The 22,694-nt window shown below is 47.2% G+C and overlaps 2 protein-coding genes and 1 long non-coding RNA gene across 6 annotated transcripts in view; all 3 read left to right on the top strand.

Moving 5' to 3' along the window:
* The window catches only part of LOC140904638 (uncharacterized), an 819,798-nt gene that overhangs the window by 273,705 nt on the left and 523,399 nt on the right, over positions 1–22,694 (top strand).
* Positions 1–22,694, top strand: part of LOC144929355 (C-type lectin domain family 2 member D2-like) — a 287,754-nt gene that overhangs the window by 106,822 nt on the left and 158,238 nt on the right. The gene's annotated exons all lie outside the window — the stretch shown is intronic.
* Positions 1–22,694, top strand: part of LOC140898295 (uncharacterized) — a 42,011-nt gene that overhangs the window by 11,535 nt on the left and 7,782 nt on the right. Inside the window, exons 1-4 of one of the 4 annotated variants that reach the window (XR_012154935.2) lie at positions 4,879–5,502; positions 6,525–7,003; positions 12,154–12,435; positions 13,969–14,085. This is a non-coding gene — a long non-coding RNA (uncharacterized LOC140898295). Of the gene's footprint in view, positions 1–4,878; positions 5,503–6,524; positions 7,004–8,113; positions 8,391–12,153; positions 12,436–13,968; positions 14,086–22,694 lie in introns of those variants that run through there. The other 3 variants (XR_012154936.2, XR_013634688.1, XR_013634689.1) reach the window with 3 other exon arrangements.

Genomic DNA, 22,694 nt, shown 5'->3' on the forward strand with positions numbered 1-22,694 from the left:
AGCCAACTTCCTACCCACCTTATAGTGCATTCATCCAGCCCATACTTCTTTAACTTGCTGACAAGAATACTGTGGGAGACCGTGTCAAAAGCTTTGCTAAAGTCAAGCAACAATACATCCACTGCTTTCCCTTCATCCACAGAACCAGTAATCTCATCATAGAAGGCGATTAGATTAGTCAGGCATGACCTTCCCTTGGTGAATCCATGCTGACTGTTCCTGATCACTTTCCTCTCATGTAAGTGCTTCAGGATTGATTCCTTGAGGACCTGCTCCATGATTTTTCCGGGGACTTTGTGACAATAAGCTCTTTATTGCTGGGGGAAGAGCTATATCTGAGCAATGCCCTCACCAAATGATCACAACTTGCACCCCTAACTCTACCCCTGGCCCTAATATGACACAGCAGTATTTAAAGGATGCATGTGGATTTTAGAGAACTTTGAAATATCGGCTCTGAAAGAAAAAGCTCTGCCCTTCAGACAGTTTCCAACAGAAGCCCACTTCCTGAGGCACAGCAGACAGGCAGCCTCAGTACTTTGCTAAGGAAAGGACTCCAAGTTAAAGTCTCTGGGTAATTGCTCTTCTCTGATTCCTGCAGCATGTTGCCTTGAGCTACCCAGTGACCAACACCAGCTGTGCTTCTACACACTTTCCTGTGACACAGAGCAGCAGCCCTGCAGCACATGTCTCTGCAGTACCCAGGCTTGAGACAGTTACTAGCTGGAGCTAACTTTAACAATTATTAACTTTTACAGTATTGCTTCCCCAAAGGGGCGGTGGTGCCAGGCATTAGCTGAGATCAGTCCTCAGCAGCTGGTATCAGTTTGGGTAGAATCAGAGCAATAGGCTGAGCCCCAAGTTTGTGCAAAAATATTTAAACCAGAAAATGTTACTGTCACTTTTTTGAGGGGGTGGGGCCCTGCCTCCTGGAAAGCCCTTACTCAGATCACTTTAAATTTGAACAATGAACTCTAGCCCAGACCTGCAAAAGGCACAGCAGTTTTCAAGACAACCCACAGCAGCATTTAGATCAGGGGTCGGCAACCTTTCAGAAGTGGTGTGAAAATCTTCATTTATTCACTCTAATTTAAGGTTTCGCGTACCAGTAATACATTTTAGAAGGTCTAAAGTAATACAGTTTTTAGAAGGTCTTTTTCTATAAGTCTATAATATATAACTAAACTATTGTTATATGTAAAGTAAATAAGGTTATTAAAATGTTTAAGAAGCTTCATTTAAAATTAAATTAAAATTCAGAGCCCCCCCGGATGTGTGGCCAGGACCTGGCCTTTGGCACATGTGCCATAGGTTGCCTACCCCTGATTTAAATTATATAGCACTTAAAAGACCAGCTGTTAAATATAAGCTTGTCTCAACCTTATCTGTAGAGTGCTGTTACCCAGTGGAGGAAACCAGAAACAGAAGATTAGATATTGGATGGAATCAGCAAGATTGTCAGCACCAAGGGAGGGATTCTTAAACTGAAGCCACACCACTGACCCCAGTCCCTGCCCTCCTCTGGGAGCCAGTGGCAGCTTCCTTCCATACTGGCTTTCACTGGGCATGGATCCAAGCACAGATTTTGGAGCAGAGGCCCCCAGCACCTCCTAACAGGGATGGTTCATTGCATGATTTTTGAGAGAAGCTGAGACAGGGGAGCCGGACAGGGGGGAGAGGAGCAAGCAGGGGCGGGGTCTTGGGGGAAGGGGCAGCGTGGGGGCAGGGCCTCAGGAGAAGGGGCATACAAGCACAGGGCCTTGGGGGGAATGGGCAGCATGAGGATGGGGGCTCGCAGAGAAGAGATGAGGCAGGGGCAGGGCCTTGGGGGAAATGGGCAGTGTGGGGTGGGGCCACATTTGGGTACTGAGGGTCCCCCCACTTTTAGGGAGCTTCCATCTCCCCGGGACATGAACCTGCAGTTCACATTGGTTTCAGTGGGAACTGGGGCCACTCAGCACATCTCAGGTGCTGGGACAGAAAAGGGGGTTGTGAACTCCTGCCCCACATCTGAAGGGGTCAGACTGGTCTCAGCAAATTTGCGGATGATACTAAACTGGGAGGAGTGGTAGGTACGCTGGAGGGCAGGGATAGGATACAGAGGGACCTAGACAAATTGGAGGATTGGGCCAAAAGAAATCTGATGAGGTTCAATAAGGATAAGTGCAGGGTCCTGCACTTAGGACAGAAGAACCCAATGCACAGCTACAGACTAGGGACCGAATGGCTCGGCAGCAGTTCTGCGGAAAAGGACCTAGGGGTGACAGTGGACGAGAAGCTGGATATGAGTCGGCAGTGTGCCCTTGTTGCCAAGAAGGCTAATGGCATTTTGGGATGTATAAGTAGGGGCATAGCGAGCAGATCGAGGGATGTGATCGTCCCCCTCTATTCGACATTGGTGAGGCCTCATCTGGAGTACTGTGTCCAGTTTTGGGCCCCACACTACAAGAAGGATATGGATAAATTGGAGAGAGTCCAGCGAAGGGCAACAAAAATGATTAGGGGTCTGGAACACATGGCTTATGAGGAGAGGCTGAGAGAACTGGGATTGTTTAGTCTGCAGAAGAGAAGAATGAGGGGGGATTTGATAGCTGCTTTCAACTACCTGAGAGGTGGTTCCAGAGAGGATGGTTCTAGACTATTCTCAGTGGTAGAAGAGGACAGGACAAGGAGTAATGGTCTCAAGTTGCAGTGGGGGAGGTTTAGGTTGGATATTAGGAAAAACTTTTTCACTAGGAGGGTGGTGAAATACTGGAATGCGTTACCTAGGGAGGTGGTAGATAGAATCTCCTTCCTTAGAAGTTTTTAAGGTCAGGCTTGACAAAGCCCTGGCTGGGATGATTTAATTGGGGATTGGTCCTGCTTTGAGCAGGGGGTTGGACTAGATGACCTCCTGAGGTCCCTTCCAACCCTGATATTCTATGATTCTATGATTCTATGGTCAGTCTGAATCCCCTGAGCTTTACTCACAATGAGCCAGTCCCAGGAAAAACAACTTCCACAAAAATTCATAGCTCTTATGGGTATCACTTATCCCTAGCCTGACCCCAAACAGGGTTCCACTGAACCCAGTGCCGCGTGAGAGCATCTGTCTCTCCTTGGGCTGGCACTAACCTCGGCCCTACTCTTAGAGTGCATGGGGCTGCATCCCCCATCACTGGCTCCTTGGAAGGAGAGAGAGAATCTGCACTGCCACCTCTGCAATGTGGGGAATCAGGCCCAGTGACTTCAGTGAGTAACTCCTGATTTACATGAGGCCTCTGTGTTTTCCTGTCCCTGCCCCTGACGTGTGTCTGTCACTCTCTATTTGTCATGTGTGGTGTAGGGTTTGCTGTTCCTGCTCCTGGTGTTTCAGGCACAGGCAGATCCCTGGATCCCTGAATGACTTCCTGAGCCGGAGCCCCCAGGAAAGTGACCCTCCACAAACGGCCCCTCCTCACCCCATCTCTGCTCCCGGGCGGGGGTCTGCGAGTCCCAGAGCTGCTGCCCTCCCTGACCCGACCAGGCTCTTCCCCCTTGAGCACCTGCAGGAGCCGAGCCAGCTCCGGGAGAGCGACCGCCCCGGGACTGGGCCAGGGACAGAGTCTCCCAACCCGATGGGAGAGGAGAGGGGGAAGGAGAGATGGAGACTTAAAAGGGCAACAGGGGACTGAAGTGGGGAGGGAGGTTCCCAGATCTGCCTGGATCCATGGGCGATGTGATGGGGAATGCGGGGGAGGTATCCAGTCCCTCTGTACAGATGCCCCAGGGCCCGAATGAAAAGATGGTGGGGGTAGGGCCAGTCAGTCCTTACCATCAGTCTCTGGCCCCAGCTCTGTCTGTCCCTGGGAGCTGCCAGCCCCCCTGTGCTTTCCTCAAGCTCGGTGCCGCTCTGGAGTGAGCAGCCCTGTGCCCTCTCCACCCACAGACACCACTTACCATTGGGCCTGGGGAGAGAACCGCCCACAACCACAACAGCCCGGCCCTGTCGGGGTGTGTCCTCCCCCCACCCTGCTCTGCACGGAGCAGCTGCTGTGCAGACTTGTCAGATGACACAGGCCAGTTGGCAGCTTCCTCACCTTCACTTGGCCTGATTTTCCTGCTTGCCCCTGTGTGAACCAGGAGTGACAGGTTTAATTTCACTTCCTTGTTCCCCTAAAAGTGCTGCCCTAACAGCAACTGGGCATTTCCCTTCTGCCAACTGCCTCCTGCTGCGGGGTGAGTTGAGAATAGTCATTGCAACACGGAGCCATGGGCTACCCTCATGTCAACCAGTTCCTGCAGCTTGGCCTCTCCTCAGCTCCAGCCAGTCGCTCCATCTGCTCTCAGTGAGGACGCTGTACAGGGAGCATCACATCTCTCACTCTCACTTATACACACACACCTGGCTATCCCTGAACACACCTCCTGTGTGTATGTAGCTACAGACTCTGGTGTCCATCACCACAGTATCTCGACTGCAAAGTTACAAAGCAACCACCCAGTCTGAGGATCAGGATTCTCCCCTTGTCCCATCATGTGCTGAGAAGTGTGAACACTAATCTCCCCCTCCCTCTGCCTCCCCTCTAAGGCCATTGTTGGGTGGGATTCTCCCTCTTGGCCCAGCCCACTCGGACACTGTACAGGGGTCATGTGTGACAGAAACAACCCAGTAAGGTCCTAAATATTGGCTAACTACTTAGGCCAAAGAGGGAGCAGTCACTTATGGTGTGATTGCCTTAGTGCCCCTTGCAGGGGTTCTCCCATTCTGAGCCTTCATTCTCTTCCTGTGGCCCCTGCTTCCCCAAGCCCTTCTGCCCCAAACAGAGCTCCCCACAGCCCCAGTCCCTCAGCTGTCCCTTCTGCACCCCCAAGAACCCCCAATCCTTTCCCATCCCACCGCCCCATCCGTGATGTTATTGACATAATCTGGGACCGTATAGATCATTGCTGCAACCAAGGTCCTGTAGTGGTACCAAATCTTGTATAAAGGGGGTCAAATGAGGTGTCTAAGACAAGGTTATGATTTGCTGGTTATGATTATGCTATCTGTTTGCATGTATCATTTTTTTATTTAAAGATATAAGTATTGGCTCTATACTGTCTGTATTTCAAACTTATGCTATGCTTCTGGGTGACACCCCAGACAAGTTGGTGTCAGCTCTGCCTAGCCTGCTTGTTAGGACCATCAGCTTTACATTTGACCCATTGAGAGAAGGCAGACACGCCTTGTGACTCAGCAAGTTATGCAGGGACATGCCTATGGAGAGAACTCTGCGGTTTTTCCATGCCATGTGATGGACAGCTTGTCTTTGGAACAAAGAAAGAAAGACCACATGACAAGAGAATATAAAAAGCTGCTGCAGCTCCTCCATCTTGTCTTCAATCCTGCTTCTTATCTCTGGAGGGACTTTGCTACACTGAAGCATTGAACGAAGGACTGATGACCCATCCCAGCTGTGGCTGTTCTCCAGAGACTTGATTTGAACCTGCAGTCTATTCTATCACTGCTGCAAGCCTGCCATCAAGAACTTTGCCATCACTGTATGTAATTGATTCTACCAGTTCTAACCAGTTCTAGCTCTCATCTATATCTTTTTCCTTTTATGAATAAACCTTCTCTCCCACATCTCTCCCACAGCACCTGCAACAACCCCATACTCCTCCTACCACCCAATAGCCCCTTAGCTGCCCAGCCCCTCTGTACCCCCAGCTCTGCTGCTCCCCTAAGATCACCCAGAGCCATTCCTCTCCTATCTGGGGGGCTGGGCTCAAAACATCTGACTCTGCAGTAGTGATGGTACAGGAGTTTCTCCAAACAATCCATCCCAGCAAGGGCAGGGTTATTAATTAACTCTGCATTTACAGGGGGAGGATTCAATCTGAGGCAGAGCTGCAATGGCCTTGTTAAACCAGTGATAAGTGTATTGAACACACAGTTTGCACTGGGAAAAGCAGCTGATAGACCTGCTCTTATCTAAACAAGAGTAAGCCCTGGAAAGATGGGCTGGGATGACACAAGCTCTAAGATCAAAGTCTGAGTGTATTCAAGGGTCCCATCTTGCAGTCCTGGTGCTTTCTACATTTTCACTGAGCTCAGTAGATGATGTGACTCACATGCAAGGACTGCAGGAGTAGGGCTTGATCCTCCACCCCCTGGAGTTAAAGGCAAAGATTCCATTGATTTCAGGGGTGCAGGATCCAGCCATTCATACCAGCAAAATTTCTGCATTTGAGCAGCATCTGCTGGTGTTTCCAAGGCCACAGGTCAGGGGTTTTCCCCCTCCTGCCAGCTTAGGAGTGAGTGGATGTTAAGTGAAGAATGTGAAGGGCCTTTAACTAGAAAGGTTTCATGAGTACCTGGATCCCGCATTGCTGGGCATTTCAGAAATACAGATGGACAGAGAATTCCCCTGACAGAAGCAGGAATAGAACAAAGATGGTGATCCAGGGGTTGAGGACATGGGCCGGGGGCTGCTTGGGACCCCCATGCTGCTGGCATATATGTTGTATTATATGTTGTATTAATTTGTATGGTGTAGGTGTAACACTGAGGTTTTTTTCAGGAGTTAAAGTCCATTTACAGACTATGAAGAGTCAATAACTGTCCAATCCTGTCCACTGATGGCACCACCCTCCTGACTGAGCCCAATATGATACTAGAAAGATGGAAAGAACATTTTGTGACTCTCCTCAATCATGAGTCAAGTGCAAATGATCAAATAGTAGACTCAATTGAACAAAGACAGTTTTATTTGAACTCAAACATCCGCCAACTTCAGAGGAGACTAAGAACGCACTTATGGAAATGACAAATGGAAAGGCAGCTGGAGCTCACAAATCCCAGCTGAAGTGCGAAAACATGGTAGTCCTATACTTCACAAAGCTTTGCTTGACCCAGTTACTTTCTGCTGGGAAAATAAGGTTTTACCCCAGGATTTCAAAGTTACCAAAATCGTAATAATCTGCAAGAGCAAAGGGGACAGACATAACTGCAGCAATTATCGTGGCATTTTGCTCTTCTCCATCACTGGTAGACTCCTTGGTAAGCTGTTGCTGAAAAGGTTTCAGGTTATTGCAGATGATGTACTCCCTAAATTCCAGTGTGGTTTCCATTCATCACACAGCATGGCCGACATGATATTTTCCCTATGCCAGTTACAGGAGCAAGCTGCTGAACAAGAAATGTCCTCGTATGTTGCCTTTGTTGACCTTAGTAAGGCATTCGACTATGTCAAATGCTCCACTGTCTTCTTGCAAAGTTTAGCTGCCCAAACAAACTAATCAACCTTATTTGCTGCTTCCATGCCAACATGCAGGCCCATGTATCAGTGGGTGCCGACTCATCTGATCCCTTTCCTGTAGCCCATGAGGTTAAAAAAGGCTGTGTGCTTCCCTTACATTATTTACTTTCAGAGTAGCAGCCGTGTTAGTCTGTATTCGCAAAAAGAAAAGGAGGACTTGTGGCACCTTCGAGACTAACCAATTTATTTGAGCATAAGCTTTCGTGAGCTACGGCTCACTTCATCGGATGGATGAAGTTTGTTCCTGGCTGGAATGACATGTACAACCATTACAGATGTCACTCTAACAACACGATTCGATGGCAGATTTCTAAACCTCTGCCCATTCAAGGCCAAAAGCAAATCCCAGAAAAGTGAAGTAAAGGATCTACTGTAAGCCGATGACTCAGCGTTTGTCACCCTTTCCGAGAACAACCTGCAGCATTTGCTGAATTCCTTTGCCCGTGTTGTATCCCTGTTTGGCCTCTGTATTAATGTAAAGAAAACAGAAATCCTGTACCAACCATCTCCTGGCAGAAACCCATCACTTCCACCACCACCAGAAATAAAATTGAACAGCTGCCAATTAAACAACATCAAGTCCTTCTGCTGCACAGGTAGCAGTTACCAATGACACTAACATTGACAAAGAACTTTCAGCACCCTTAAAGTCAGCTGTCTCAGCTTTTGGTTGTCTACACAAAGGACTATGGACAAGACGGGGTGGGGGGTCAAAGTGTCCCCAAAATACCAACTTTACAGAGCTGTTGTGCTCCCTTGTCTTCTATACTCGTTAGAGACCTCCCCCCTTTATCGTTGCCACATCCAAAAACTTAACTGTCTGCAACAATGCTACCTACGCAGCATACTGGGAATCAAATGGTCTGACAAAATCGCCAACAACAAGGTACTACGGCAGGCAGCCATGCCAAGCCTGGAAGCCATGCTAGCACAGAGGCAAATGGCCTGGGTCGGCCACGTCATATGTATGGAAAACAATTGACTGCCTAAGAGAGTTCTGTGCAGTGGACTTGAAAAAGGCAGTAGGAAGGCTGGCCATCCCAGATGCTGTTACAAGGACTGCATCAAGCAGCACATACAGTCTGCTGGTCTGCACTTAATGACCTGGGAAGATACGGCCAAGGACAGGTGAGCTTGACACTCTGCTACGAAGGAAGCAGAACGAGCAACAGAATATCGTTGTGCCACCTTGGCCAACAGTAGGAGGGAATATAGACACCAAAGTGCCCTGGCACATCTCCCGAACCCTACATGTGGAAACTGATTTCCAGTCATAGTCGAATACAAGCAACAGATGGAATAAATGAGCACAAAGAGTCAAAGGTGTTAACATGACCCTGTCACTGTCTAACATTAAACAGTGTTAAACAAGGTTTGGGGGTTGGTTTTCAGAGACCTCAGCCAGCGTTGTCTCATGGCAAACACACCATTGAAAAATCCCTTTAACCTTTTATTAAAAATACAAAAAAGAAGATTAACAATTGAAATATTTGCAAAAGGAGAGGGATAGGACAGAATAAAAATAAGGTAGGGAAGGAGAACTGAGAGGGGGGAGGAGTGACTGTCGAGGTCCCAAGTGGGGAGGAGGGGGGAAGGAAAGGAGGGACACCCGCACTGAGCTGGGAAGGGATGGGCAGGGCCACGGGCATAAGAAGCGGGATGGGGGGCTAGCCTCCTCGAGTGGAAGCTTCACCCTCCGCCCATGGTTAACTTTTCAGCCACAAGTCTTGCATGTGTTTGGAGGGTGGGGAATGGGAATGAAGAATATTTCAGGGCACTAGAATAAATTAACATGGCCACAGAGTCTAGTGGCTGCTGAAGCAGACTTTGGTCCAGTTCTTTACACAGGGTGGAGATAATTACAGTGACTCCTAGAGCACAAGGAAAAAAGTCTGCAGAACTGATTGTGTCACCAGTCAAAAGAGCTGGTTTGCTGGCACCACAGCTGTCTTCTCACTAGCACTGTGGGTGTGTCCGAGGAATTTGAACTTTGTGCCATAACCATGCTGTGAGAAGGATCCAGTTACAGTGACGTTCCAGGCGCTATTGTAGTTGCAGTTTTGAAGCTGATGGATGTTCGAAGAGAGGACGGTGCTTCCATTTAATATAAAATGTATTAACTTAATGAAAACCTTAGGAGCTGGCTGGAGTTAAACCCTGTGGCTCCCTGACCCCTCCAGCAGGATGGATGTTACAGCCTGGGAAAGGGAAGCAGTCACTGGAAGCAGGAGCTCTCTCTAGAGAGAATGGCTCTGGGTGCTAGCAAAGCAGGGAACCCCCTGGAGAGATTGGAATGGCTCAGGAATAACTGCACAGGATTCTGCAGATAGGGGGTTCACTCACTGCAACTCCCACTAAATTGCTCCCCTGAATATTTCCTGGCTTATTATGCTGATTAGTCAGAGGAGCTGCTGCTATCAACAGGCCTCGCTCCTGGGATTTGGGGGATAAAGTGTCACTTCACTACCAGGAAATCAGTTGTGAGTGTAGAAAGGCCCACACAGATTCAGAGACCTGTTCAGTCACTTCTCCACTGCCAGGTTCACATTTATTTGCTGTTCTGCTTTATTTACTGACAGATGTAGGAAACGATCACCATTTCTAATTTTCCCTTGGGGCGTTGTTGGGAGTGTGCAGGTATTTTTATCATCAACTCACTACTGTCATGCTCCAGAGTGAGAGGCTGAAAGATGGAAGGGAAACACCTGGGGCCAGATTGGGTGCAACTGATGGAGGGAGAGGGAGATTTTCTAAAGCTCCTAAGGGATTTAGGAGCACAAGCCCCATTGATCCTAACTCCCCTGTGTTTGTGAAAATCTCCCCCTCTGAGTGTAAATGGCACCTGTATGTGTCCATGAGGCCTCTTGTATACCAGATGGGCTCACTCCATCAGCATAATGTGGTGTGAGCCCCGAGTGAAGTCAGCCCTTGTTGGAAGCCCACTGCCCTTTAAAACAACATAGCCTCTTGCAGGTGCCAGGGGCCGTAGAGCCATAGGACCATGTTTCCAAAGGAGCTCAGCTCTGAACTGCTACATGTTGGCACCTGTGTGACATGGGCAGGTTTCCAGGAGCTCTGAGCAGCTCCTGTTGTTCTCAATGGGAGGGGAAGGGGAACAGTCTCCATTGGTTTCAGCTGGAGCTGCTGTACGGAGCACTGTGACATTGTTCCCATTGTGAGCGATGACCAAATCCATCCCTGACATCGCCTTGACCCTGGGACACTGAGGCTGGGCCACAGACACAGAAAGGGAGTCCCAGGCCAGGTGTGAGCTGTTGTGGGGGGAAAACCATAAAGAACCCTCCCCTGGAATAAGCAGAACTGGGGCATGGGTCACTGTCCCCCACCAATACCTTGGTAGTTATTAGGGACAGGGCTGGAAGGGGAGGGGCTATGTCATGCCCACTCTGAGGTCTGGCCTACACCGGCCTTTCCCCTTGAACATTTCCAAAGTTGCTGCCAGAGCAACACCTAAACAAATACTTTACCATCGTTTTTAATAAGGGTACTGAGGTGCTATGGGGTAGTAGCAGGGAATGGGAATTAGGACATGGAAATTACCACATCCAAGCTGGAAGCCAAACTCAAGCAGCTTAATGGGACTAAACTGGGGGCCCCGGATAATCTCCATCCAAGAATATTAAAGCAAGCCCAATAGCTAGGATTTGTAATGAATTTGTAAATTAGGGGATTGTATCCTATGACTGGAGAATGATTAATATAGTTTCTATTTTTAAGAAAAGAGAAAAAGTGATCCAGGCAACTAGAGGCCTGTTAGTTTGACTTCAATTGTATGCAAGGTCTTGGACCAAATCTTGGAAGAAAAAGTAGTTCAGGACAAGAAGTAAACAGTAACTGGGATAAAATATAACATGGTTTTTAAAAAGGTATATTGTGCTAAACCAACTGGATCTCCTTTTTTGCGAAGATAATTGTTTCTTTAGACAAAGGAAAAGCATTAGATCTAATCTACCTGGATGTCAGTAAGGCATTTGATACAGTTCCACCTGGGAAACTATTAGTTAAATTAGAGAAGATGGGGATTAATATGAAAATTGAAAGGTGCATAATGAACTGCTAAAGGGTCATACTGAGGGCTTGTCTACACTAGAAATGCTACAGTGGTACAGCTGCACTGATGCAGCTGCGCTGCTGTAGTGCATCTGGTGAAGAAACTATGCCAGCAGAAGAGAGCTCTTCCGTTGTCATAATACCTCCACCTCTGCAAGAGGTGGTAGCTATGTTGGCAGGAGAAGCTTTCCCACTGACATAGCGCTGTCCACACCAGCGCTTAGGTTGGTGTAATTTCTGTCACTCAGGGGTGTGAATTATTCACACCCCTGAGTGATGTAAATTATACCAAAGTAAGCTCTAGTGTAGACCAAGCCTGAAAGGTGAATTGTCAGGCTGGAGGGAGGTTACTAGTGGAGTTCATGTATAAGATCTAATGCTTTTCCTTTGTCTATACGTGACATGTATAAAGCTGATACAATGGTCTGTGTATATCCCATGATACAATGGCTCTGTTCACAGGCTGGCAGTCCTGGTTATTCATTCACACTTACCTGACTTTGCCCCATCACTGCATTGCCTGTTCTGTTTCTATAAAGACATTAACCCCTGCACACCTGGCCATTAACAATAGAAGATGAGAGGAGATACCAAGTGAGCTGTAGCTCACGAAAGCTTATGCTCAAATAAATTGGTTAGTCTCTAAGGTGCCACAAGTCCTCCTTTTCTTTTTGCGAATACAGACTAACACGGCTGTTACTCTGAAACCTGTCATAAAAATAAACCAGAACTTTCCCAGCTCTCTACAGATGCTGTAATGAGACTTTTGGCACATCTGGGTACTGTAGAATTAACACCTGTTTATTCCATTTTCCTCTAGGTGTGGGCTCTGATCCTGACATCCCTGTGGAAGGTCACCAGGATGGAGGGATCCGGGTTGTGTGTCGATCATTTGGGTGGTACCCAGAGCCTGAGGCTCAATGGAGAGATCTCCAGGGGCAGGTCTTACCATCAGCCTCTCACAACATATTGCAAGAGGCCACCGGTCTGTTTCAAACAGAGATTGCTATTGTTATAACAGAAGAATCCAACCAGAAAGTGTCCTGTTCTGTCAGGAACCCCTGCCTGAACCAGGAGAGAGTGTCAACCATTTCCATAGCAGGTCAGTGCCCATCCACGCTGTATGTGGAATAGACTGAGCTTCTGCAGTTGTTAGTGTGGAACAATTCTTATTGGGTCTCCTATTTACTGGCCTGAATCTTCAGCATTATGAGCAATTCAGCTACATTCACAAAAACACTTAGGTGTGCTGATGCTCAGCACCACAAACACTAATTATATAGTAACCAGCGGTGAAAGTAACTTAAGGGACTTACCGAGATGCAGGGAGGCCGGGGTCCTGAGCAAGGTTGGTGGAGGGAGGTGGCTCTGGGCCCCCGGAAGGGGTGGGCCTTGGGCAAAAGGGGCGGGACTGGGGCCAGACTCCCACAGCCAGCCTTTCAGCGCTGCCCAGCCCATGCCACCTGGAGCTCCAGCAGCAAATTAAAGGGTCCGGGGCTCCCGTCTGCTACCTTTTGCCACCACCCCCCCTCCGCCCATTAGCGTCCCTGCCGGTATGGTTGGCTGTGTATCGGATCTTACTGGTATGCTGTACCATACTGGCTTACTTTCACCTCTGGGTGTAACCTGGAGTCAGTGAAGTTACTCCAGATTTACACTGGTGTAACAGATCTTAAGGAGAGTCAGTATTTGATACTTTGAGGTACCTAGAAAATCACTGGGAACAACAAAGCCTGAGTTAGGTGCCCAGGCTCCCTGTACAACAGGGGCTAGACTGCAATTCACAGAAACCAGCCTGCTAAGTGCCACCTCCTCTTAGCTAGCCAATGGGAGATGACAAGGAGAGGGGTGTGTGTTAAGTCCCCTTTGTCTCAGAGATAGGTGCCTAAACTGGAGTATTGTGTCCAGTTCTGGGTGCCACATTTCAGGAAAGATGTGGACAAATTGGAGAATGTCCCGAAAGAGCAACAAAAATGATTAAAGGTCTAGAAAACATGACCTCTGAGGGAAGACTGAAAAAATTGGGTTTGTTTATTCTGGAGAAGAGAAGACTGAATGGGGACATGATAACAGTTTTCATGTACATAAAAGGTTGTTACAAGGAGGAGGGAGAAAAATTATTCTCCTTAACTTCTGTGGATAGGACAAGAAGCAATGGGCTTAAATTGCAGCAAGGGCGGTTTAGGTTGGACATTAGGAAAATCTTCCCAACTGTCAGAGTGGTTAAGCACTGGAATAAATTTCCTAGGGTTGGTGGTGGAATCTCCATCACTGGGGATTTTTAAGAGCAGGTTGGACAAACACCTGTGAGGGATGGTCTAGATAATACTTAGTCCTACCTTGAGTGCAGGGGACTAGACTAGATGACATCTCGAGGTCCCTTCCAGTCCTATGATTCTCTAATGGAGCTGCGCCAAGCCCCATCCCTGATATTCCCCTTTTCAGTAATTAACCATGTTCAGTAACCAGATTATTGCTTGGACTTTCAATGGCTTAATAATAAAGCACAGAGGAGCCACATCTCACCATGTATTTCCCTGTGAGATTCTTTTAACTGGTCACAGTGTCACCATTGTTGCAGTGTCCTTCTTTTGACACATGTTTGTTCCTAAGTCAATGACACTTTCTCTTGCAGATCTCTTTTTCACATTTCACATCTGGGTGGTGGCTCTGGGTGTGATCCTGGGTGTTATCTTCTGTGTTCTCATTGCCCTGGCCAGTTACTGCTCCTGGAGTCAATGCAGAGCAAAAGGTAAAGTAACAAGAAGGGTGTCAGGGTTCCCTTCCCACTCTGAACTCTGGGGTACAGATGTGAGGACCTCCATGAAAGATCCCCTAAGTTTATATTCTACCACCTTAGGTTAAAACTTCCCCAAGGTACAATTCCTTTCCTTGTCCTTGGGTAGTATTGCTGCCACCACCAAGTGATTTACACAAAAATTTGGGAAAAGGGTCACTTGGAGTCCCTATCCCCCCAAAATATTCCCCCAAGCCCCTTCACCCCCTTTCCTGGGGAGGCTTGAGAATAATGTGAGTACCGACCAGACTCTTTGTCTCTAGGACACTGAAAATCAATCAGGTTCTTAAAGAAAGAACTTTATTTAAAGAAAAAGTAAAAGAATCATACCTGCAAAATCAGGATGGAAGGTAACTTTACAGGGTAAAAACACAGAGGATTCCCCTCTAGGCTCAGCTTCAAAGTTACAAAAAACAGGAATAAAACTCCCTCTTAGCATAGGGGAAATTAACAAGCTAAAACAAAAGATAATCTAATGCATTTCCTTGCCCTTACTTACAATGTTTGTAATCTTAGATGAAACATTTCAGGTATGTTTTCAGGAGATGTTTTACTTTCCTGGCCTCTCTCTCCATCCAGAGAGAGAACAAACAAAGAGAAACAAACACTTCCCCCCGACCCCCAGATTTGAAAGTATCTTCTTTTCTTATTGATCCTTCTGGTCAGGTGCCAACTAGGTTATTTGAGTTTCTTAACCCCTTACAGGTAAAGTGTTCTCTGTTCATCTGGCCAGGAGGGATTTTATGCTATTGCATACATAAAGGTTGTTACCCTTCCCTATATATTTATGACAAAGGGAGAATGCAATTTGACCAGTCAGAGATTTAAAAACAAAAATGGAGATGCCAGGATTGAGGTGCTTTGATTAAATGTTTGGAAGAGTTTGGGGCAATGGAGATAGGTTGAGGGCGAAGGGTGCTCTGAATACATTATGATTTCACGTCTGAACTCACAAGTGTCAAGTGGGTTCATCCTGTCAGATCTCACTAACAGGTCCCAATGGAATGTGATTCTGAAATATTCCATGGGGATCAGCATTGCTCAGTTTGAAACACCCATGTGAGGCTTAGTAAGCTATGCTTGCAGCTGTGACATATCTAACTTGTTTGCTTGCAGACAAAACAATGCAAAGTAGGAGAGAAGTAAGTTTCTTAGGGCCCAATTCTGTGCACATGCACATCCCTTCTGTTGAAAAATTGTATAGTCAATCGTTTAACCACACTCTGTTTCATTATGAAATATATTCAAGAGACCAAATAACCAGTATCAGTCAGGTTTATTGCTAAAGCTCAATAATAGTATAGTAGAGGAAGAAAGGTTCATTACGATACCTGTGTCCAGGAAGCCGTCTTGTGCAGCCTTGTTAAATTCACCTTACACAGAAGGTGTGCACTCAAAGTTACTCTCCCAAAGTTATCCTTTTTATATCCTGCCTGTTCCTAAGTAAAAGGTACTGTGTCCTCTGAAACTAGATTTATTCAATCAGTTTTTCTGTACCAAAGTGTACTCCGTATCTTGTTGTTCTCAGCATGTGCATTCCAGGTACCAAGGGGCATGAAGGCACCTCCTAGGTTTGTACTAGGGTAGAACAATCATATGTCTTGTCCTTTTCCCTTGGGACCTTCCAGTGGTGGCCTTTGAGTGTGTGGAACAGTTACATTAGCCATGGGTTTGCTGTTATAAACACAACAGCATGAAATATCACCTCTTGCCTTTTTCTCCCTCTAGAGACTCTGCAATCTGCGATGGAGAGGCAGAAATGTCAGTGTCTGGGACCAATGGGATGGGTTGAAGATTTCATGTCATGATAGTCGAGTTAGCTCAGTGAAGCCAACTTAACTCGATTGAAAGACACATTTGATGCAGAGTAGTCACAGTTTACCACCTTTAGCTCAGTTTTAGCTGATGGAGTTACAGCCTGTTTTAATGAGTGATGGGGAACGTCTCCATATTGGCACCAGGGCCCAAGCTGTGAGCTCAGGGGCTGCTCATGCTCACACAAATGGGCTCTGAAGGCGAATAATAAAGCCCATGGGAATTATAGAAATGGTTCTCTGAATCCAGGGCCCTGAATAACACTTGCCATCCTGGGCCGGTGTCATTGCTGGAGACTGGGTACGTCTATACTGCAAAAAACCCACCCACGGCAGCAAATCTCAGAGCCTGGGGCTTGCACTGCATGGCTAAATATTAATATTGTAGACATTCCGGCTTGGGCTGGAACCCAGGCTCTGAGGCCCTCCCCCTCACTGGGTTTCGGAACACAGGTGCTAGCCCAAGCAGGAATGTCTGTACTGCTATTTTTAGCCCTGTAGCATGGGCTCCCCAAGCCTGAGTCAGTTGGCCTAGTCTCTGGGCCCCACTGTTGTGTTTTGTTTTGGGGTTTTTTTTGCAATGTAGATGAACCCTGAGAGACTTGTCCAATATTTAACAGGATCCCTCACTCAGGATCCCCCTGTGTTGTGGCTCTTCCATACACATGTAATGAGGGAGAGGGCAGGATTTCACCTGCAGTGAGCATGTACACCCACAACCTCAGCTCCACTCTACAGCGACTCTATGCATTAACCATACAGGTCTGATCAGTGCAGAACAGTGTCTGTGGTTCTACATTAAATGAAACTGATTTTATAGGAACACAATGTTTTAAGGGTTTTTTTCCAATTTCCCCCCTCATGATGTTACTACAGGGCAGAGTTAAGGTTGTTTAGGTGCCTTAGCTGCATTTCGAGACCATGGAATGTTTGGATTTCTTTTAAATATAACCATAATTCTGTATTGTCTGGGTATATAACATTTGGTTTGGGGATAATTACAAGATTCTTGTAATGACTTTTACCCTTAAGTTACAAGTACATGTCCTCTCAGTTTTAACTCCATATTAAGGGGAATTGCATTGTGCATTATGGCACAGATCTGCAAAGAGACTTAGGCACCTAAACCCAGAGACAGGCATCTCAATCCTAGTTTTAGGCACCGTGATCCACAAGACCCCTCTTGGCTGATGCATAACTGTGTGGGTGCCTAAACTCACTCGGGACAGAAATCTCTGCTGTAAAAATTCTCTCAGTGTCTAAGTTTCTGCCTCTGGGCATATACATGGCTGCCTTGCTCTAGACGTTTAGGCACCTATCTCCCACCTGAGCCCCAAAGTGACCCACAAACTGGAGGAAGGAGCACCTGTCTCACCTATGAAGACTGATCCTGTAGACATGCTCAGAGGTCACCCAATGACACAAAGAACAGAGGTGGGAGACTGGGAGGAGGCAAAACTCTCTTATAACCTTTAGCCTAGGGGTTAGGGTACCCACCCGAAATGTGGGAGACTCTGGTTGAAGTCCCCTCTCTCTGCTGATGAGGAGAAAGGATTTGAACAGGGGTCTCCCAACTCTCAGGACAGTGCTCTAACTACTGGGCTATGGGATATTCTGGTATGAGGCTCACTCTGTCTGTTTTGTTTAAGGTGTTAAACTTTAATCAAATATTAATTGAGAATCACTCTATAACCACCTCCCCCCGCTCCCCAGCACAACAGACATCATTTCCCCTGAGCCGGGATCTTCTGCATGGGCCTAGCCCCTCCCTGCAAGATTGCACCCCACCAGCTGTCTGCCTGAGAATCATACAGGAACTGGGCTCTTTTCCCTGCCTCAGGGTCTCCTCCTGGAGTCTTCCTGCTCCCTGAAGCTCTCCCTTAGCTGAAGAACTTGCTGGCCAGGCTTTTATTAGGACCAGGAGATCTTCAAGCCATCACTTGATCCCTGGCCTCAGCATCAGCTGATTAATCTCAGTGTGGAACTGGGCCCCAACTCTCCTTAAAAGACCAGCCACCTTGTGACACTTAGTCTCTCCCATCCTAAAACTTTCCATCCCTGATCCTAATTGCCTCTCTACCTACTGTCCCTTCTCCCTTCTCCCGCTAAGCTCAATGAATGCTCTGTCTACAATCACAGTCTGGAGTTTCTCTCCTCCTGTTCCATCCTAGACAGGGGTGCTGGAATAGGGGGCACCAAGGGGCCATGGAGCTCCACTTTTTACCTGCCATAAGAACAAGTAATGGGGTGAGGGGGCACAAAGGAGCAAGGGGGGAGCGGGGTCTTGGGAGGAAGAGGCAGCGCAGGGGCTCAGGAAGAAGGGGCGGTGCGAAGGCGGGGCCATGGGAGAATGGGCGCTGTGAGGGAGGGGTCTTGGGGGAATGAGAGCTGTGAGGGGGAGGGTCCATGGTTGGGGTGATGGTGGGCCCCGCACTTTTAGGAATCTTCTGCCGCTCCTGTCCTAGACCTAGACCCTCTCCAATTGAGCTTCTTCCCCATTCACTCCCCTGAAACCACTCTCACCAAAATCTCTAATGACCTCTGTGATGTTCCCAGCTCAGCCTCTTCTATGGCCTCCCAGACACACCCACTGTCTCCCTTCAGTCCACACAAACTCCATATAACAAAGAGATACCTGCCCCAGGGAGCTCACCCTCTACATGACAGACAGGCTATAACAGAGGGATGAAAAACACAAGGGACGTGAGGGGTTGGGAGGGCAAGCAGCGAGGTAATGATAAAAAGAAACCAAAGTCCAGCTCATCACTTGCCCAGCCAGTTTACTGGGGCCACAGCATATATGTGTTTGGAGGAGGGATTTAAGAGAGAATAAGGGAGCAGCTTTACAAATATTGATGGGGCATTTTCTCCATGCACGGAAGGGGAGAAAACACTGAGGTGCTTGAGGGAGAAGCAGACAGGTGGGTGACCCAGCCTGCCAGGAGCAGCCCTTACCATTTTGCCCAAGAGGGCAAAAAATGTTTTCTATGCAATGGGAAGACAGTGTTGACAGCTCAGTAAAGCTGGTGGATTTGACAGACAGGGAAGGGCTGAATGGTGAAGGGACTAATGGCAAAGACTATTAGCTTGTGCTGGTGTGGTGCTGGGTGGGGCAGAGGGTCTTAGTGAAGGGACAATAAGACGGTGGGGGATGTGGTAGCAGAAACAACCCGGAAGGGAAGATGGGGCAGTAGTTGGAGAGGTGTGGGGAAGAGAAGCAGGTTTGTGAGTAAAATTATACCTGGGCTTTTGCATGGTCAGGACCCTAGATTGTAAACTCTTTGGAGCAGGGACTGTGTCTTTTTATAGTCTGGAGTGTGTGTGTGTGTACAGAACCAAGTGCAGTGGGGGCCCAGCCCTGAGTGTATGTGTACAGGACCTAGTATGGTGGGCCCCAGCCCTGAGCGTGTGTGTACAGGACCTAGCGCAGTGGGGCCCAGCCCTGAGTGCGACCTCTAGATGCTACTGGAATGTAAATAATAATGTGCAGTGGGAGCAGCAGACCAGCATGGGATGTGGAGATATGGCCTGGGGTGGGGCTTAAAGGCATGTGTGTCTGTGCAGAGGATGGGGGATGAAGAGTGGCAGGTGGGGAGGAGGTTGCAGGGATCAGTGTGGGAGGGACGTGGAACGGTGACTTGGAGCCAGCAAGCCCTGCTCTCTGGTCCAGGTTTATGTGTGCAGTATCTGAGGTGTATAAGATAGTACATGTAACAGCTGGGACAGGACAGCTTGGGTCCCTGTCCCCATAAGAAGCTCTGCTCTGCGCTCTTCTCTGCTTAGCGTCCTATTGACAGATCTTTCAGAACATTCGTATCATCAGTGTGGGAGACGTCACTCTTAGTTCGACTATTGCCCATTAATTTTGGTGACTCAACATTAACTGAAGGTGTCTTTTACCTTCCAGCGGAATATGAGGCAGTGAAAGGTACGTGCATTTTTACTAGTTTTGATTAAGCTCAAACTTGGAAAGTGAACACTCAGAGCTGTGTGTGCAAAAGAAATGTTAGTGTAAAAAACTGAAGCATGTTACTGTAACAGTTAATTTACAAGACAAGGGAAAATCCAGAGGAAGGAGTGATAAGAAACAAATATACAGATATTACCCAGAAATAATAAATAGAAAATCTGTGGCATTGAAATATGCATATTATCAGTTTTATTTTTCATATTAACCCTTGAAAATACTTGTAAAAACAAACTTCACTTACTGACCAGAGAGACAGTGTAACAAGAACAAGAATTGTTTTATACAAATAGGGCCCAGCCCTGTGAGCTCTCCGCAGATGTTGGTTTCCTTGGAGGAGGATTGGGCCTGCTGAGTCCTGTGTGGCTTCCACATACCACAGCTGTAGAATCAGGCATATGGGTCTGACCCACTGAAGCCGGCAGGAGTTGCAGGCACTCAGCACCCCTTGGAGTCAGGCCAGCATCATCCAGATTATGGAGACACTTATACAGGAAGAGTTCTTTGAACTGGAGGCCCAGATTCTCTGCGGTGCCAAGATCTGCTCAGGGAGGGGGATGAGGACAGTGAGGGAACTGGTGTTGGCTCCCTGATTATCAAGCTGTCCTAGGGGCTGCTCTAATGTACTCCAGTTGGCTGTGGTCCCTGAGAATTGATTATGTGCTCTGCTCTGGTCCAACACACATCCTCCCACAGGATTAAAAGAATCTCACAGGGAAATACATGGTGAGATGTGGCTCCTCTGTGCTTTATTATTAAGCCATTGAAAGTCCAAGCAATAATCTGGTGGCTGAACATGGTTAATTACTGAAAAGGGGAATATCAGGGATGGGGCATGGCGCAGCTCCATTAGAGAATCATAGAATCATAGGACTGGAAGGGACCTCGAGAGGTCATCTAGTCCAGTCCCCTGCACTCATGACAGGACCAAGTATTATCTAGACCATCCCTGACAGGTGTTTGTCTAACCTGTTCTTAAAAATCTCCAGTGATGGAGATTCCACAACATCCCTAGGCAATCTATTCCAGTGCTTAACCACTCTGACAGTTAGAAAGTTTTTCCTAATGTCCAATCTAAACCTCCCTTGCTGCAATTTAAGCCCATTGCTTCTTATCCTATCCTCAGAGGTTGAGAAAAACAATTTTCTCCCTCTTCCTTGTAACAACCTTTTACGTACATGAAAACTGTTATCATGTCCCCTCTCAGTCTTCTCTTTTCCAGACTAAACAAACCCAGTTTTTTCAGTCTTCCCTCATAGGTCATGTTTTCTAGATGTTTAATCATTTTTGCTGCTCTTCTCTGGACTCTCTCCAATTTGTCCAAAACTTTCCTGAAATGTCGCACCCAGAACTGGACACAATAACCCAGTTGAGGCCTAATCAGTACTGAGTAGAGAGAAAGAATTACTTCTCATGTCTTGCTTACAATACTCCTGCTATACATCCCAGAATGATTGGTTTTTTTTGGCAACAGTTTTACACTGTTGACTCATATTTAGCTTATGGTCTACTATGACCTCCAGATCCCTTTCCACAGTACTCCTTCCTGGGCAGTCATTTCCCATTTTGTATGTGTGCAACTGATTGTTTCTTCCTAAATGGAGTACTCTGCATTTGCCCTTATTGAATTTCATCCTATTTAGTTCAGAGCATTGCTCCAGTTTGTCCAGATCATTTTGAATTTTTATCCTATCCTCCAAAGCACTTGCTTGCTATCATCTGCAAACCTTATAAGTGTACTCTCAATGTCATTGTATAAATCATTGATAAAGATATTGAACAGAACTGGACCGAGAACTGATTCCTGCAGGACTCCACTTGATATGCCCCTCCAGCTTGACTGTGAACCACTGATAACTACTCTCTGGGAACGGTTTTCCAACCAGTTTTGCACCCACCTTAAAATAGCTCCATCTAGGTTGCATTTCCCCACTTTATTTATGAGCAGCTCAGGTGAGACAGTATCAAGAGCTTTATTACTAAAGTCAAGATATACCACATTCTACCGCTTCCCCCCATCCACAAGGCTTGTTATCCTGTCAAAGAAAGCTATCAGGTTAGTTTGACATGATTTGTTCTTGACAAATCCATGCTGACTGTTACTTATCACCTTATTATCTTCTAGATGTTTGCAAATTGATTGCTTAATTATTTGCTCCATTATCTTTCCGGGTACAGAAGTTAAGCTGTCTAATTTTTAATTCCATGGTTTGTCCTTATTTCCTTTTTATAGGTTGGCACTCTATTTGCCCTTTTCCAGTCTTCTGGAATCTCTCCCATCTCTCATGACTTTTCAAAGATAATCACTTATGGCTCAGATATCTCCTCAGTCAGCTCCTTGAGTATTCTAGGATGCATTTCATCAGGCTCTGGTGACTTGAAGACATCTAACTTGCCTGGGACAAATGGCCTGGCCGAGTGGGCAGGGATCTGCTCAGAGACACACGCCCTGTGCTGCACTCGGAGGGCAGAGACCAGCCAGGGCTGGGCAGCAACGTGCCACCACACTGGGATTAACCCTTTCCTTCCACCCCACCATCCCCTGATTGGTTAATGGCACTGTGCACTGTCTGAAAGATCTCAGTAAAAGTCCCCTATTTTGAGTCCAAGTAAACCATCAAAAATAAAATCTCATTCACTCTGCTCCAGCCCCTGGCTCTCCCTCAAACTCCTCACACTCCTTGAGTCAGGAACCTGCAGCCCTTCTTCCTGGAGCTGGCTTCAGTTCAGACTGCACATATTTCCCTACAATCCTCACCTGCAGGGTTCTGTCCTGCTACAGC

The sequence above is a fragment of the Lepidochelys kempii genome, chromosome 14, assembly GCF_965140285.1.
Source record: "Lepidochelys kempii isolate rLepKem1 chromosome 14, rLepKem1.hap1, whole genome shotgun sequence".
Taxonomy (NCBI): Eukaryota; Metazoa; Chordata; order Testudines; family Cheloniidae; genus Lepidochelys; species Lepidochelys kempii.